At 40.3% G+C, this 18,202-nt stretch overlaps 1 pseudogene; it reads left to right on the top strand.

Moving 5' to 3' along the window:
* Positions 1–14,566, top strand: part of LOC100963236 — a 54,092-nt pseudogene extending 39,526 nt beyond the window's left edge.
* Positions 14,567–18,202: the final 3,636 nt, after the last annotated feature.

Genomic DNA, 18,202 nt, shown 5'->3' with positions numbered 1-18,202 from the left:
ACAGCTCACAGCAACCTCCAACTCCTGGGCTCAAGCGAGTTTCCTGCCCCAGCCTCCCAAGTAGCTGGGACCACAGGTGCTGGCCACAATGCCCAGCTATTTTTTGGTTGCAGCTGTCATTGTTGTTTGGTGGGTTCCGGGCTGGATTTGAACCCGCCACCTTAGGTGTATGTGGCTGCCGCCTTAGCCACTTGAGCCACAAGTGCTGAGCCAAATTTTGTTCTTTTTTGCAAGTTATGGGTTCTGACCTAAACCAAAATACTTGGTTATAACTAAAACACTTTTTTTTCTTTAGAGACAGAGTCTCATTCTGTTGCCCTTGGTAGAGTGCTCTGGCATCACAGCTCATGCCAACCTTCAGTTCTTGGGCTTAAGTGATTCTCTTGCCTCAGCCTCATGAGTAGCTGGGACTACAGACACCCACCACAGCACTCAGCTATTTTTTGTTGCAGTTTGGCTGGGGTCGGGTTTGAACCCACCACCTCCATATATGGAGCTGGTACCCTACCCACTGAGCCACAAGTGCCACCAAGACTTTTTTTTTTTTTAAGACAGGATCTCACTCTGTTGCCCTGGTGAGAGTATTGTGGGGTCAGAGCTCACAGCAACCTCAAACTCTTGGGGTCAAGAGATCCTCTTGTTTCAGCCTCACAAGTAGCTGGGACTACAGGTGCCCACCCCAAACTTGTGCTAATTTTTCTGTTTTTAGTAGAGACAGGGTCTTGTACTTGCTCAGGCTGGTCTTGAACTCCTGAGCTCAGGAAAGCCACCCACCTTGACCTCCCAGAATGCTGAGATTACAGGCATGAGCCACCGTGCCAAGCCAAAAAGACATTTTCAATGTGAATGTTTTACTTTCATGTCTCCAATATTTTGGCACCAGGGACCATGGAAATTGTCATGGAAGACAATTTTTCTACAGACTGGGGGTGGGGGGGGTGATAGGAGTTTGCAAGCAATTGACTTATGGTCTTTGTGCAGTCAGATCTCTCTGCTGCTCCCCAGAGCCAGCATCTCCACCGCAGCTCCACCTCAGACCATCAAGCACTAGGCTCTCATAAGAAGCACACAGCCTAGATCCCCTCCATGCTCAGTTTACAGTGGGGTTTGCACTCCTATGAGAATCCCACTGATGCTGATCTGACAGGAGGGGCTCAGGCAGTGACGTGAGTGACTGGAAGCTGTGGTGAATGCAGATGGAGCTTTGCAGCTCTCCTGCCTCTCACGTCCTGCTGAGCAGCCTGGTTCCTAACAGGGCCCACTCTGGTACCAGTCAGTCCACGGTCTGGGGGTTGGGGACCACACTATTATATAGTAAATTGAGGCATACTTAAATTTTAGGGAATTTATTCAAGTAACCAGCAATTCATGACTTAGGCAGCCCCAGCCCAGAAGCGGCTTAGGAGCTCCACAGGGGAAATGCAAACGGGAGGATCTGTAGGACAAACGTGAAGGTACAGCAAAGACGTTGTGTGATTAGAAGGTAAAGCAGGGACGGTGTGTGATTAGCCACCGGCTTCCAGTTGCCTCATTTGACCTGTCTTGTTGGAAAGTCCCAATTATCTAAGTTAGTTAGCTATCTCTGATCGGCTGAGCTTAGGTTCTATTTTTCTTTAATATAGGCTATTTACAAGAAATAGTTCAAGTTCCAATTATGCTTGTAAATCAAACAAAGTTACTTATGACACTTAACAGGCTTTGTTTGCTGAGATTCTTTAGAGTTGGTTAATTTTAATTTACTTTACATACCACTCAATGTTCATGCCCCTATAAAATCTTATGTTCAGACTTAACCTCCTAAGTGATCATATTAAGATGTGAGGCCTTTGGGAAGTGATGAGGTCTTGAGGGCCCCACCCTCAACAGTGGGATTAGTGCCCTCGAGGGTGTCTGTTCGCCCCTATTTGGCACCCACTCAGCCATATGAGGACTCCATCTTTGAAGCAGAGAACATTTTTTTTTTCCAGAACACTAAATCTGCTGGTGACCTAATCTTGAACTTTGCAACCTCTGAAACTTTGAGCAATGAATTTCTATGTGTATAAATTACCCAATCTAAGGCATTTTGTTTACATAGTCCAAACAGACTAAGACAAACTGTATTATGGGGGCTGCTAAAAGTGCACATTACCACCTATACACTTGGAGAGTTCAAAGTCAAAGCTTTCTCCTAAAGAGGTATGCATTTGCTATTTCAGTTCCATTATGAAAATAGTTCCAAAATTTATTACCATTTGTACGCATCCCCTAGTATACTGAAATATACAAAATAGAAAATGCAATATTGCAAAAAGTTCTCACATGAATGCTCCAGAAAAAGAAGTCCATCACCTCTGGGAAACCCGACTGTGTAGTTAGTCTAATTGTGCTTAGTTCCGCTCCCCAGATGTGCACAGTTGTTTGTACTAACTGAGGCATGGTGATTATTGAAAACTAAAAGCCTAATTACTCATTCATTCAGTCACTGTCTCTTATCAATCTCATACGTGAGCAGCATAAACAGAACATTTTACTTCACACATTTCAGTCTTTAGGTTTTAGTCAAAGCACCTCACAACACCTAACCTTTACATTTTGTCCAGCACCTTATAACATCACAGTTCTATGCACTTAGATTAAATTCATATAGGTCAAGATATAGGGCAGACTCTTATGTTGCTGCCTCTCGTGCCTCCACAGACAAGTAGCCTTTAAAAAGTCTAATGACACACAAGCATGAGTTGAATTAAATACCTGGAAAGCCCAAGGAAGTGGGCACCTTACAGGTCACACACTTGTAAGTCAGTACGTGCCCCCTCTAAGATCCTCTCCCTCAATGCCACACAGGGGGAAATTTCTCAGCAGCTTTTCCCTGTGATCTCTATAAAAGAAAAATTAAACTACAGCATGACAATCTGTGGCTGCCTTTGATAAAATATAACTAATAAAATATTAAAACAATGCCATAACCAAAATTTTGACAGCTAAAAGTCAGATTATTTTCAGTAAATCATGCATTCTTAGCTTTCAGTTGAGAAATTTCTGGGAAAAGAACAATTTATAAAATAATCTTAATATTATTTTGATCAGGCATCTCTAATGAATTAAAAGCTCATACAAATTATAGTAAAGTTTAAAAGGAGATTTAATTTTTATGATGGATCTGTTTCTGGGTCCTCCACTGTATCAGCCTGTGTTGCTATAAAGGAATACTTGACGCTGGGTAATTTATACAGTTAAGAGGTTTATTTGGCTCGAAGTTCTGCAGGCTGTACAAGAAGTATGGTGCCAGCGTCTACGTCTCCCCACAGAGGGGAAGAGACGCAGGTGTGCCTGCCGAGGGAGGAAGCAAGGGGGTGAGGTGGCAGGGTCTTTTTAACAACCAGCTTTCACAGGAACTCAGAGCCAGAGCTCGCTCACACCCCCACCAGGGAGGGCATTAATCTATTCATAAGAAGCCTGCCGCTGTGACCCAAACACTTCCCATCAGACCATGCGGCCAACAGTGAGGGTCACATTTCAACATGAGGTCTGGATGGTCAAATATCCAAACCATAGCACATGCATATCTTCCAATTTTCCAGGACTCATGGGGCTCAACACTGGACTCTACTCAGGGCTAAGGTTTCTCACAGCAAAGAATGTTCAGCAAAAGCAAATGGAGAAAGACATGCAGTGATCAGAGTCCACAGAGGTCAGGCTTCTAGGTTGTTCCCCATCTGGAGCCACACAGGACGTGCTTTCCCTCCAATACCAAACCACAGGGACATCTCTGCCCAGAAAGCCCCATTTGAGTCTCAAGATCCAAAGCTATTTTTTTTTAATTGTGGGGGTTCATTGATGGTACAAAGATTAGCATTTGTTAGGTAAAGTCCCTCTTTAATAGTGTCCTGTCCCTTAAGAGGTATGTCACACCCCTTGACTCCACCCCTCTCCCTCCTTCCCTCTCCCTGTACCGTCCTTCCCTCAACCCTACCATGTACTAGGTCATCAATTATCCTTAGATCACAATTGAGTACATAGGATTCTTGCTTCTCCATTCTTGTGATGCTTTACTAAGAATAATGGTGTTCCACTTCCATCCAGTTTAATACAAAAGAAGTAAAGTCTCCAACATTTTTAATGACCGAGTAGTATCCCATGGTACATATACCACAGCTTGATAATCCATTCCTGAGTTGGTGGGCATTTAGGCTGTTTCCACATTTTGGCAATTGTAAATTGAGCTGCGATAAACAGTCTAGAGCAAGTGTCCTTATGATAGAAGGATTTTTTGTTCTTCTGGGTAGATGCCCAGTAATGGGATTGTAGGATCAAATGGGAGGTCTAGTTTTAGTTCTTTAAGGATTTTTCCATACTTCCTTCTAAGGTTGTATTATTTTGCAGTCCCACCAGCAGTGTAGAAATGTTTCCTTCTGTCCACATTCATGCCAGCATCTGCAGTTTTGTGATTTCGTAATGTGGGACATTTTCACTGGGATTAGATGATATCTCATGGTGGTTTTGATTTGCATTTCTTTGATAATTAGGGATGATGAGCATTTTTTCATATGCTTGTTAGCCATTCATCTATCTTCTTTAGAGAAATTCTATTCATCTCACTTGCCCAATGATATAAGGGATTGTTGACTATTGTTGATTAATTTGAGTTCTCTGTAGATTCTAGTTTTCAAGCTTTTGTCTGATTCATAATATGAAAATATCCTTTCTCATTGTGTAGATTGTCTACTTGCTCTGTTTGTTGTCTGCTTAGCTGTACAGAAGTTTTTCAGTTTAATTAAGTCCCATTTGTATATTTTTGTTGTTGCAATTGCCACGGAAGTCTTCTTCATAGTCTTTCCCCAGGCTGATATCTTCAAGTGTTTCCCCACACTTTCTTTGAGGACTTTTATTGTTTCATGTCTTAGATTTAGGTCTTTTATCCATCTTAAATCAATTTTTGTGAGTGGAGAAAGATGTAGGTCCAGTTTCAGTCTTTTTCATGTGGATATCCAGTTCTCCTAGCACCATTTATTGAATAGAGATTCTTTCCTCCAGTATATGTTCTTGTTTGGTTTAGCAAAGATTAGGTGGCTATAAGATGTTAGTTTCATCTCATGGTTTCTATTCAGTTCCAGATGTCCATGTCTCTATTTTTGTGCCAGTACCCTGCTTTTTTGATCACTATGGCCTTGCACTACAGCCTAATGTCTGGTAGGCTGATGCCCCCAGCTTTGTTTTTATTGCTGAGAATTGCCTTAGCTATACGGGTTTTTTTTTTTTTTTTCTGGTTCCATACAAAATGAAGAATTGTTTTTTCCAAGTCTTTAAAGTATGATGTTGGTATTTTTATGGGGATAGCATTGAATCTATAGATTGCTTTGGGAAGTATAGACATTTTAACAGTGCTGATTTTTCCCAGCATGAGCATGGTTTGTTCTTCCATTTGTTAATATTTTCTGCTATTTATTTTCTTAGGGTTTCATAATTTTCTTTACAGAGATCCTTCACCTCTTTTGTTAGATATGTTCCTAGGTGTTTCATTTTCTTTCAAGCTACCGTGAAGGGGATTGTGTCCTTAATTAACTTCTCATCCTGGCTGTTATTGGTGTATACAAAGGCTACTGACTTGGGAACATTGATTTTATATCCTGAGACATTACCATTTTTTTTTATGACTTCTAGAAGTCTTGTGGTTGAGTCCATGGGGTTCTCTAAGAATAAGATCATATCGTCAGCAAAAAAGGAGAGTTTGACCTCCTCTGCTCCCATTTGGATGCCCTTTATTCCCTTCTCTTGCCTCATTATATTGGCTAGAACTTCCAGCACTATGTTGAATAGTAGTGGCAAGAGAGGACAAACTTGTCTGGTTCCAGTTCTAAGTGGAAAAGCTTTCAGTTCTACTTCATTCAGTATGGATCCACAGGTATCCATATTACCTGTGGATTTGTCATAGACGGCTTTAATCAGTTTAAGAAATGTGCCACCTATGCCTATATTCTTTGGGGTTTTCATTACAGAAGGATGCTGAATCTTATCAAATGCTCTTTCTTCATCTATTGAGAGGATCCGTATGCTCTTTGTTTTTGTTTCTATTGATTTATGTTTATGAATTTGCGTATGTTAAACCACTCTTTCATCCCTGGGATGAAACCTATTTGATCATGATGTATGCCTTTTTTAATGAGAAGCTATAGTCTATTGGCTAGAATTTTGTTGAGAATTTTTGCATCTATATTTGTTAATGAAACTGGTCTGAAGGTCTCCCTTTTAGTTGGGTCTTTTCTTGGTTTTGTTATCAGGGTAATGTTTGCTTCATAGCACATATTGGGAAGATTTCTTCTCCTCAATTTTTTGGAATAATTTCTGAAGTATAGGAATAAGCTCTTCTTTGTAGGTTTGGAAGAATTCTGGTGTGAAGCCATCCAAACTAGGGCATTTGGGGGGAGGAGGGGGGAAGAATTTTTATTGTTTCTTTGATCTCAGTGCTTGAAGTACTCAGAGATAATCTCTTGTGTCTCTGTGGCATCTGTTACTATTTCCTCTTTATCATTTCTGATTGAGATTACTAGAGATTTTACATTTGAGTGTCTAGTTAATCTGGCCAAAAGTTTGTCTATTTTACTTATTTTTTAAAAAAACAACTTTTGGTTTCATTAATTTTCTGAGTGATTCTTTTGTTTTCAATTTCATTGATCTCTAATTTAACTTTAGATATTTCTTTTTCTTTTTCTTTTTTTTCTTTTTTTGGCTGGGGGCCTGGGGCTGGGTTTGAACTTGCCACCTCTGGCATATTGTGCCAGTGCCTTATTCCTTTGAGCCACAGGCACCGCCCTAGATATTTCTTTTCTTCTGCTGGGTTTAGGCTTAGATTGTTCTTCTTTTTCTAATTCCATAAGATGGTTTCTGACTTTATTGGGCACTCTCTTTCTGTTTTCTGGATATAGGCATCTAAAGCGATAAATTTTCCTCTTAGGACTGCTTTTGCTGTATCCCACAGGTTTTGGTAGCTTGTGTCTTCATTGTTATTATGCTCAAAGCAGTTAATTATTTCTTCTTTTATCTCTTCTTGCACCCAACTGTCATTCAGCATAAATGTTTAATTTCCATGCCTTTGTGTGGGGTTGAACATTTTTGTTGGAGTTGAGTTCCACCTTTAGTGCCTTGGAGTCTGAGAAGATACAGGGTAAAATTTCAATTCTTTTGATTCTGTTGAGGTTTGTTTCATATCCTAGGATATGATCAATTTTGAAGAATGTTCCATGGGCTGATGAGAAGAATGTATATTCTTTAGCTTTTTAAGTTGGATGCATAAATATTTAGCATTGAAATGTCTTCTTTTTGTATTTTTCTCTTGACCAATAGAAAGCGTGCATCTTTGTCTTTTTTTTTTTTTTTTGCCTTTAGCTGCTTTAAATACACTTGTATCTGAAAATAAGTTTGCAACCTCTCTTTTATTCTGAATTCTGTTTGGCTGAAAAATTCTCTTCCATCCCTTAACCCTGAGTTTTATTCTTTGAGGCTAGGTGTGTTTCTTGCAGACAGCCAATGGATGACTTGGGTTTTTTTTTTTTTTTATTTAATCAACCAGTCTAAACTGCTTCAGTGGGGAATTCAAGCCATTAAAATTTAGTGAGATAATTATAAGTGTGGTGGTGTTCTATTCACCTTATTCTGTGAAAGTCTGTTGCTTGCTTTTATCTTTTGCATCATTGTGGAAACTAGGTTTTGTCCTTTAGTTTCTGGGTGTTTACTTTGTGGGTGGTCCATTGTCGTGGTCAGTGTGTAGAGTAGGTCTATGGTGTAGAGCTAGTCTTGTGGCAAACTTCCTCAATGTTTGCGTATCAGTAAAAAATTTGATTTCTCCATCATTTTTAAAGCTTACCTTAGCAGGATATAGAATTCTGGGCTGGAAATTGTTTTGTTTAAGTAAGTTAAAGGTAGATTGCCATTGTCTTCTGGCTTGGAAATTTTCATTTGAGATGTCTACAGTCACCCTGGTAAATTTGCGCAAGGAGGTCAATTAGTGCTTACTCCTTGTGGCTTGCAAAATCTTTTCTTTTGTCTTGACTTTGGACAGGTTTCATCATAATGTGTCTTGGAGAATTTCTATTTGAGTTGAGACAACCTGAAGTCCAATAACCCTCTGAAAAGAGTATGTCAGAATCTTAGGTGATATTTGGGAAATTTTAATTTATGATATCCTCTAATATGGCTTCCATTCCTCTGGGGCATTCTTCTTCCCTTTTGGGATACCTATAATTCATATGTTTGAATACTTCATGAAGTCCCATAATTCTGTCAGTGAACATTCTGCCATTCTGCTTTCTCTCTCTTTTTTTCTGTCTCTTTAACTGTCTGAGTTAGCACAAGAGCTTTGTCCTCTACCTCTGAGATTCTTTCTTCTGCATGGTCTAATCTGTTATTGATACTCTCTACTACATCTTCAATTTCCCTCATTGACTAATTCAATTCCTTAAGCTCTGATATATCCTTTCTATATTCTTCATACTGTTCATCTCTTATTTGATTCTGTTTTTGGATTTCCTTTTGGTTATTTTCCACTTCCTCAGCAATTTCCTTCATTTTTTTTATCATTAATATTTTAAATTCCCCTTCTGTCATTTCTAATATTTCTTTGTAGGTGTAATCCTCTGCAGGAGCTACCTCCTAGTCCCTTAGCAGGGGGTGGTTGCTCTGTTCTGGTTTTTCATGTTGCCAGAATTTTTCTGCTGTTTTTTCCTCATGAGTGTTTTTTGTTTTGTTTTGTTTTGTTTTGTTTTTTGCCTGTTTCCTTGTCCTACTTTTTCCTTTCATTTCCTCTTGTTATTTAAGTTACTGTGCTTCTGGCCTAAGTTGTTGATGTGTCTCTTTGGTACAGGACAAAAAGGATGAGAAGATTGAAGAGAATGAAGGGATAAAAGATAAAAAAAAAATAGAAAAGGGAAAGGAAAAGGGGTGAGTAAAAGGGAAGATTGACAAAAAGAAGAAAGGAACAGAAAGAGAGAGATAGGAGTAAAAGAGGTGTATAGTAGGGTACTTTGACCTACACCCAAAAAATGCCAACCTCTAGGGGTGCTGGGTTGGTTGGTTCCCTTGACATCTATAGCTCTTTGCCAGCCTGAGCAGACACAGTACCCCACCTCCATCAAAAAGAGAAGAAAAACCAAAATACTATAAATCAAACCAAACCAACCAAACAAAAAACCTTGCAGGATAAAATTGGGGGAAAAAAATAACAGGGAGAGAAAAACTAGGAAAAGTGAAGTTCCTTTTAAAGAAGGCAACAATGAATGTAAATTACATTTACACTAGAAAAATGAAGAAAAAAAGAAACAGAAAAATCTGTGGAGTGGAGTTGAAAAAACAAAACAAAACAAAACTATATATACAGTTTGCTGAATATTCCTGGGCAATAGGTGATTTTATGAGATATGAGATGTTAATCACAATGCTGATACAGCTTTATATGATGGAGATTGGAGGCATCTGCTGACTTCTTTTTCCTGAAACACCCCAGAGTTGAGAGCCTGTATCTCTCCTCAGCCTGATTAATAGACATGCCTTGACCTTTCCAAACCATGACCCTTGGCTAAGCAGAGGCTTTCTGAGGAAAGAATGTGTTGCTCAGATCTCTCCAGAAGTGGCTGCCTACTATCAGGTTCAGCGGAACCGGCCTTGCTCTACACCCCTGAGGGCTGAGCCTGCAAGGTATCTCTCCCACGGCGGCTGTGCTACAGTCTGTAGCCAAACAATGAAAGCATCACTCCTCCCTAGCATCTCAGTCCCAGCCTCTGGGTGCTGTTCAAAGACCCTTGCTCACTTGCCTAAGTTCTCTCTCAGCACAGGCCTTGCTAGGGGCCCCTGAGGGCCAAGCCTGCAAGGCAGCTTTCCCACAGTGGCTGTGGCTGGCCTGTAGTTGAACAATGAAGGCTCCACTCTTCCCCAGCTCAGTTCTGGCCTCTGGGTGCTGTTCAAAGGCACTTGCTCACTCACCCAAGGTAAATCAACCTAGTGCCCAAGTCCAGAAAAATCCAAAAACCCTACAGGGAAGGCCTTCCCTGTCTGTAATCTCCACACTGCTATAGCGGCTATTGTTGCAGCCACCACGCCATGAAGGCCAGCCTCAGACTGTTCACATCCAATTGGGTTTCTCTGCTGCTTTCCTCCTCCTTCTGGACTCTTGCCAACTCCCACTGCCTCCCTGTGCCTCTAAAGGGATGTTTCTGGGTAAAGCCCACAATCCAGAGGTGCCTGGAGTCTTCTTCCCTCAACTCCCTGTGCCTGGTTATAAAGACTCCATCTCTACTCCAACATCTTGCTCTGCCTCCCCCAAGTTCCAAGGCTTTTATGAAGACTTGGTCACATAGGCATATTCTACTATTAGGGTGACCAGATTTTAACATTTGTAAAGTGGGGGGGGGGGGGCAGGGCCAGGGCAGGGCCTGACAACAATGCAAACTTTGATAAGCAGTTCTCAATAATCACTTCTCAACAATTATTTGTTATTATTACAGTTTAACATTATAAAATTAACACAAATAATATAAAACTCATATTCTGCCAAAATAGCCACATGGCAGCTGAAAACCATATATTCCCTTCCTGTTCTCCCGCCCTTTAGTGCATTCTTTCCAAAAATCAGGACTTTTTTAAAACGCCGTGGGACGCGGGACAAATTGTTAAAAAGCGGGACTGTCCTGCCAAAAGCAAGACGTCTGGTCACCCTATCTACTATATAACCATCTATGGCTACTGAAACATGTCGGGACCAAAATTAAGGCAGATGTTTGCCATCATTCTTGACATTTGTCCAAGGCAATTTGAACACACTGACATGTCACAGTCCGTTGCTCCTGGTGTACATAGCAAAACCATCAATTGTTAACATAAAGAACCTTCTCATAGTCACACTGACAAAGTGTGGATAATGGTCTAGTTTCCTAAGTGCAAACAGTGAACTGGACTGATGTGTTAACTCTTTCCTGACAGGGTCCTAAAAATCTTAGATCATCCCCTGAGTTGAAACTGATAAATGCTGGAAATGCAGCAAGCCCTATTATAAAGTGATGTGTCATTTACTTTGAAACTTAGACTTTAACAAAGGTGGATCTTCTAAGCCCTGTTATGGAGCTTGCAATAGACAGAAATTCACCTCCCCCTTATTTTTAATTATAGACTTTTACTGTTCATAAAAAAATACTTCCACATGAATCAAGATTAATATATTTAAAACAGATATCTGTCAACTATCAAAAAATAAAAAGTTAGTACTGAAATTCAGATAATATCTGTGAATTTCATTTTGGTGGGATCTTTGTCTGTTTCAAATGTGAGTGACCTGAGATTGGTAGATAATTCATTTTGAAAGTGTAAAGTCATTCTATGAATTGGATGCTAAATTATCATCCTACTTCCAGTGTGACTGTGACACCTATTTCATTTCACAATTGTTGTCTTCTCACCAGTCCGAGCCATTGCTTATTTCTTGCTCCTTTCTCAACAAAGGAACATAACATGTAAGATGTAGCCGATTATCTCTTCCCCTGGCAGCACATAATAAGTACTTTATTTTATTAGGCTGGTTTGATGTCAGCCTCCCCGCTATACTGTCATCTCCCTGAGGCAAGAACAAGCCTCTTATTTTGGAACATTGACATCTAGTGCAGAATCTGGCACATGGCATGTAATCAACAATGCGTGGTGAGTGAATCATGACTTAAGAAAATTATCATAGAGATTTTTAACACATTTCAAGAATTCTGCTTCCATGTAAACTGAAGTGTCATTTACTTTGAAACTTAGACTTTAACAAAAATGGATTTCTAAAGGGTTTGTGAAGTAAATCTCCTCCCCAATACCTCTCCGACCATTTCTCAAAAATAAGTTCTTGTTTGAAATAAAATCCCTTTGGAAATCAACCGTGTCATCAAGAAAACCTGTCCAAGAGCTCAGGTTAAATTTGTGCTGTCTCAGAAATAACAGTCAACTTTCATAAAAGGCACTGCCAACACATGTAATGGATGTAAGAAACTGTGGACTGATGCCTTTGAGCTAAGAAATTAATTGAATGCACTTCCGTGTTCTCCCTGATTCACCCGATAGAGCTAATAACTTACAAGGTAAGACAACATACGGCCAAGGGAAAAAAGAAGCCACAGTTAACGAACACTTCTGGTAAAGGTCCTGGGATGTGCAGAGGAAATTTATGTGGCTAAAGTAAGAATATGAAATGAGTTTAAGCTCTTGAAAGTAACTTTGAGAAATACTTCAAAAGATTTACAAGTTTTCCTTCACAAAACTAATTCAGATTTCAACCTCTCTTTGAATAGTGCAAGCCGATTATATCTCCCTGAAAACTATCCCCAGAGATCTTGTTCTACAAAGTGACAGGACTGTAGGAAGCAGCCCAACCCACTTTCAAATCAGAGTGCAGGACAGCAGGAGAACATGTCCTGTATTTGATGCGTGCAGGGAAAGACGATATCTTCCTCCCAGACAAAATGATCAGAGTGCAAAGAAGTTAAGACAACTTAGGGCACAGAAGGCCTTAGTATACTTCCCTCAGTTTCCAGCCATTAGGCATTAGACCAGAAGTTGAATATCTGTAATTTCCAACCCCAAAATGCAGTAATTTAAACTGTAAGGCAGAGGAGTTCTCATCCCCATGATATTTCCTTATTTTTCTCTTTGTTCCTTTCCCTGTTTATGTTTACTCTGGTTTGTTCTCATCCATGCCCCAGCCTGCTCCCCACTTCCCTGTGGCCCATTTAGCAAGAATTTATTGAGCATTTCCCATCCTGTTCTATATACTGAAGACAGCATCTGAAAACAGTTGAAAGGATAAGGAAAATATGTCTTCTATTACACCAGAAATCCTGTTAGCCAGAATCTGACTGTTATCCAATCAGAGAATGAAAAAATAAAATGAAGAAACTCACATTAGGTAATAAAAAAAAGAAAAAACCTAAAGAATTTTGTAAATTAAACAAAACACTAACTACTATAGTAAAGAAAAAGAAAAGATAGAAAAACTCAAGGGACAAGAAAGGAGATGCCAAACACAGAAAATTAAAATTAAAAGAAAGTAACGGGCCTGATTCCATGTTAATAAATTACAAAATTTCCATGAACTAGATGATTTTTCTGGAAAAGAAAATTGACTCAAGTAGGTGAACTCTGATCCTAACTGTAACATTGGAAAAGCTTGAAAAAATTATCAGAAGCTGAATTCCATGAAAAGTGTCATAACCAAACACATTCAAATGGCCAATATTTAAAACTTCTTCCCAAGAGATCATTTCCCCATTATGTGAATATTGCAGAGAATAAACAGGTGAATTATTCTTAATTCACATCCTAATGATGTATAGCCTTGATACAAAAAAGCTATAAAGTAATAGCAAAAAAAAACTAAAATAAAAACTGATAGTTTGACTACAAGAAGTAAAATTGTATCAAAAACATCATTTAAACAATTAATATACAAAGTCCAAACTAGAGATACTATTTGGTGGATATATGAGACAAATAGAGTGAATATGTAAAAAAGTGTCACAAATCCTTTTCACAACAAGGTGGGCGCCGGGGCAGTAACAGCAGGTGATCCTCCACGGCTCTGGCCCAGCCGCGGCCCAGCCTCAACCCGCCCAGTGCCCGCGCCCGCTCCAGCCTGGCTGCGGCTCCGGCCTCACCTTCAGACACTGCGGCAACCACAGCTCTGGCCCGACCCCTGCATCAGCCCAGACCTGGCGCCCTCCCTGAGGGGTCCGGCCCCCAGGCCCTTGTGGGCAGCCACGTGGTCACACTGTACCCAGTCGTTTTGGCCTCCATCACGGACAGGTGCGAGGGATGCAATGCGGGAGCAGCCTGCCTTACTGCTGACAAGCACTCAGTGGAGGTCACCGATTGGTTTTCAGTGCCACACAATGACTCAGAAGATGAAGTGGCTGTTGACACGGAATTTGCTAAGAACATATATGAATTGCACTAAAAAAGTCTCTCCACATGACCTCATCCTGAGCTGGCACGATACAGGCCTTGATATCACAGAACACGCTGTGCTGATCCATGACTACTACAGCCGGGAGACCCCAACCCGGTTCACCTCGCTGTGGACACGAGTCTCCAGACCTGCCGCATGAGCATCAAAGCCTATGGCGCCACTTTAACGGGTGTCCCTGGGAGGACCGTGGGAGCGACGTTCATACCTCCAACAGTGAAATACGCATATGATGACGCTGAGCATATTGGAGTTGATCTGATCATGAAGACCTGTTTGGCTGCAACACAGTGATTGAACTTCAAGTGACTAGCAGCAAGTGGGGGGAGGCATCAGTTCGTATCCAGAGGACGCCTTCATTAGTTCGTATCCAGGACAGCTTCAGCACGGTGTCCAAGTGTGCTGAGGACGCACTGCCGGGAAAGGTGTTGGCTAACAGGACTGTGGGTGCTTCTTGATGAGCCTGGTTAACCAAGTACCCAAAATAGCTCCTGACAACTTACAGACGGTGCTCAGCAGCAACATCAAAGACCTGCTGATGGTGACCTACCCGGCCAGTCTCACACAGTCACAGACGCCCTCAGGGAGAAACTCGTAGCGCTGTGAATGGGCCCCAGGCAGCACTCCTGCCAGTCTGGGTCTCAGCCTAGGACTCAGAATGAAGTACAGGAGAAATCGTTCCTCTGTGGTCTTGAGTCACACTGAGTGAGTCAAGCACTTGTAACTCCATAAACGTGGCTACTTTTGTAAATGAAAAAAAAAAAAAGTTTTATAAATCAATAATGAAAACAATTGGCAAATAACATGATTAGGTAGCACTAAAGTGCTGTGATTAAAGTTGTACAATCAGAGTATAAATCCAGATTTCAAAAAAATTAAAATATGTGCTAAGTGTGTATCTGCATAGAAATAAGTTCCTGCAACAGAGGATGCTAGAAACTGGGAAAGGTAGGGGGCAGAGAGGGACAGGGCGATAATTGTTACAGGATACGAAATTATAGTGAGGAAGAATAAATTCTAGTGTTCCATAGCACTGTAGGATGGCCAGAGTTAACGATAATATATAGTTTCAATTAGATAGGAGGATATTGAATGCTCTTACACAAAGAAATGACAAGTATTAGCCATGATGGAAATGCTGATCTGATCACTATACATCATATGTATCACAGCAGCATAGATATATACAATTATTATGTGTCAGCTTGAAAATGTTTTAATTTTCTTAAATTTCAAAATGAAAGAAATGTCTCATAAAACATATATGTTAAAAGATATAAACACGGTCCCATTTTTGGATGGGGTTGCTGGCTTTCCTTGTTTTTCTTTAGTTTTCACATTTTTTCTACAAATAAAATGAATTACTTTCATAATCAAGTATTATAATAATGTGCAGGCTCAGAACAGGATACCCCAGAATGTGGTGCCTTGGCCCGCTGAATCCTCTGAAGTGAAAGAAATTGAAAGGCCCCAAGGAGCAAGGCATTTCTGACCTTTCCTGCCCACCTCTCTCCTAGACTCTCTTTCTTCCCTGAAGCTACTCACAGAAACCAGAATCCTTCCTCAACTCACATCATAGAAACTGGAGACCGTTTCCCCAGAAGCAGGCCAGAAAAGTGACTCTTCCTCCTCCTGTCTTGTCTCCTGGAAGGGTCCTGTCCCACCCCTGGCAGAAAGGAAGGCCACACAGAGGCCAAGAATCTGGACGTTCAGGCCTTGCCGAGGTTCCCCTCAGTCTGTGAACATTAGATTATGCCTTTTAGGCCCATCACATTTCTACAAGGCTGTCCAGTCTTCATCAAACCTAAGCATAAAAACAGGCAGTTTTCCCTGGACCTCTGCGTCTTCAGCTCTGACCTCTCCCACATCATGTAAATGTTGATCAAATAAATTTGTTATGCTTTTTTCTTGATAACCTGGTTTTTGTTACAGCAGTGCTGGCTGGGGCCTTCTTGATGGGTGAGGAAGGGTATCACGCTTTCCCTCTGCTGCAGTAACAATGTATAACAATTAGGCATTTGATCTGGGAAGTGACATGAGAGCGGGTGAGATTCTAATTAGAAATTTGAGAGAACTGTAGCAATTCCTCAGGATTCATAGGTGAAGCGTTGACTGTTATCTTCCAGGAATAATTGGGAACAGTTTTATGACAGAGCCCAGGGAACTGACCAGATTACATGCACGAAGATAGTCCTGCTTCACTGATCTGAGTCTCTGAACTATTTCTACTCTCATTTTAAAGTTCTTCTAGTTTTTTAAATCTAAGAAAAGGCCATTTTTATCTCAACATTCACCATCCAACACTAATATTTCAGACTAACATAAAAAGGAAAATGTGAAACAAAAACAAGTCACACGTACATGATCAGATACAAAGAAAATGAAAAGTGGCTTGCCGGTGACTGAGGCTGCTGGTTAGCAGTGGTGTGAGGGAGCCTGTCATTAACTAATCTGGGGAGAGAGCGGATGTTAATCCTGTCCATGGGCCTGCCAGGTTTTCATTTCCTCAGGGTGCTTTTTTCTTCTACTGTTAAGACTCCTCAAATTCCAAAGGTCTGAAGAAGGAAAACCAATTACCAAGAGAAAATGAGAATGGTGCTAAGAATGCTTTTCTCCTTTGATTTTGATTGATGACTTTATGTGACTCAGTTATTTTTAGCTATTGCCGGAAAGATACTTGCTTTACTGACGGAATTCTCATTAAACCTAGTTTTCCTGTGTGTTTTTAGCGCGTTAGACATAGTACAAGATATGCACCTAGACAGTTTGTGTAAAATTCATATGATATTGATTTTATATATAAAATAAGCAAACTCATATCAGCCAAAAATTTGCCTTATGGTAATCAAATTGCATCTCTTGATTCAGACTACAAAAGAATGATGCCTTATTCCATGAATCAGTTAGTTCCAGCGGCCTAGTTATTGATCCAAAGGCAGATTTTCCAAAGCAAACATGACTCCTAGCTTGTATGTGACTAGTGTAAACATTATCTTGGAAGTTAATGAGTTTCATTGGCCCAGCTATTATGTAAATTTTTTATTGCCAGATGTATCTAAATATATCTTAGTTATCATTTTTGAGTACAAATATAAATCAGGAAGATTTGCAAACACTAACCTGAATAAACAACTGTTTAAAGCAATTTCCTCACTAGAAGTTATACAATTAATGCAATTTAATTTTAAGGAGAAATAAGCAAATGAAAATAAAAACAAGGTCTTGCTCTATTTCAGAGAAGCCCATTACTAAATTTCCAACGAGAGAATAGGAAATACAGTACAGCAAAAACAGAAGGCATTTTCTGGTAACTTTGGCAGTGATATTATTATTAAAATATTTGTAAATTCTTGAGATCAACATACTGGGAGACAATCATTTTCTGTATTCCCACCCTGGAGGATAAGAGGTACACAATGTTATTGCATCCTGCACAGCATGGTTACAAATCACACACTGTCAAAATCAAAATTGCAGACTGCAAATAAAAATCAGGGCACCTTGAAATACAGCCTGAGAGAGTTACCTCAGAAGCTCCTCCACCCTTACTCATCTCGCGAACGGTGAAACCTGTGATTTCCTATGGGTTTGAATAAATTTTAGAATTCTCTCTTCTGGACAAATTTGTTTACATAAGGCTCAGGGAAAAAAAAAAAACAGTGATTTCGATTGAGATTATTCAGTATTCTTTTTGTTATTTATTTATTACACTCTTACCAAACTTTGAACTACAGTTTTACAAAAAAAAAATGTCCTCATGCTGTCAGTAACTTGCTGAGCTATATTCGGCATTTATCTAAACATCATGAATCGACTAGACTTCTACATATCAATGTGTGAAACTGTGAAGAATACAGTGAAACGGAAAATATGGTCCCGGGGAACCTTGATACTCTCAGTGAAATCTTCCTCTGGTGCCAGAGCTTCCGATAGCAGCATTTGATAGAGGAAGGGCTGCCAGGAAACATGGACGTGGTTTTTACTCTTTTTCTTTCTTCCACACCCTTCCCCAAACCGGGGAGTCGGAAAGACACACTCTCAGGGCAGGGACCCCAATGACTTAACCCAGAAAAACACGTGAACGTTAGAATACGACTGACAGTGATAACGAAGCCCATCTTCCGTTTCTAACAAGTATAGAGGTAGACGGTGCGTAGCTCCTACTCGGATATGTCGAGTAGACGACAATAACACGTCTCACATATCTCTACAGGAACGTTTGCTGTACTATTTTTAAAAAAC

The sequence above is a fragment of the Otolemur garnettii genome, unplaced genomic scaffold (genome assembly GCF_000181295.1).
Source record: "Otolemur garnettii isolate 467f Iridium unplaced genomic scaffold, OtoGar3 scaffold00132, whole genome shotgun sequence".
In the NCBI taxonomy this organism is placed as follows: domain Eukaryota; kingdom Metazoa; phylum Chordata; class Mammalia; order Primates; family Galagidae; genus Otolemur; species Otolemur garnettii.
Note: the sequence above shows the minus strand (reverse complement) of the source record. Positions and strands in the feature narration are given on the sequence as shown.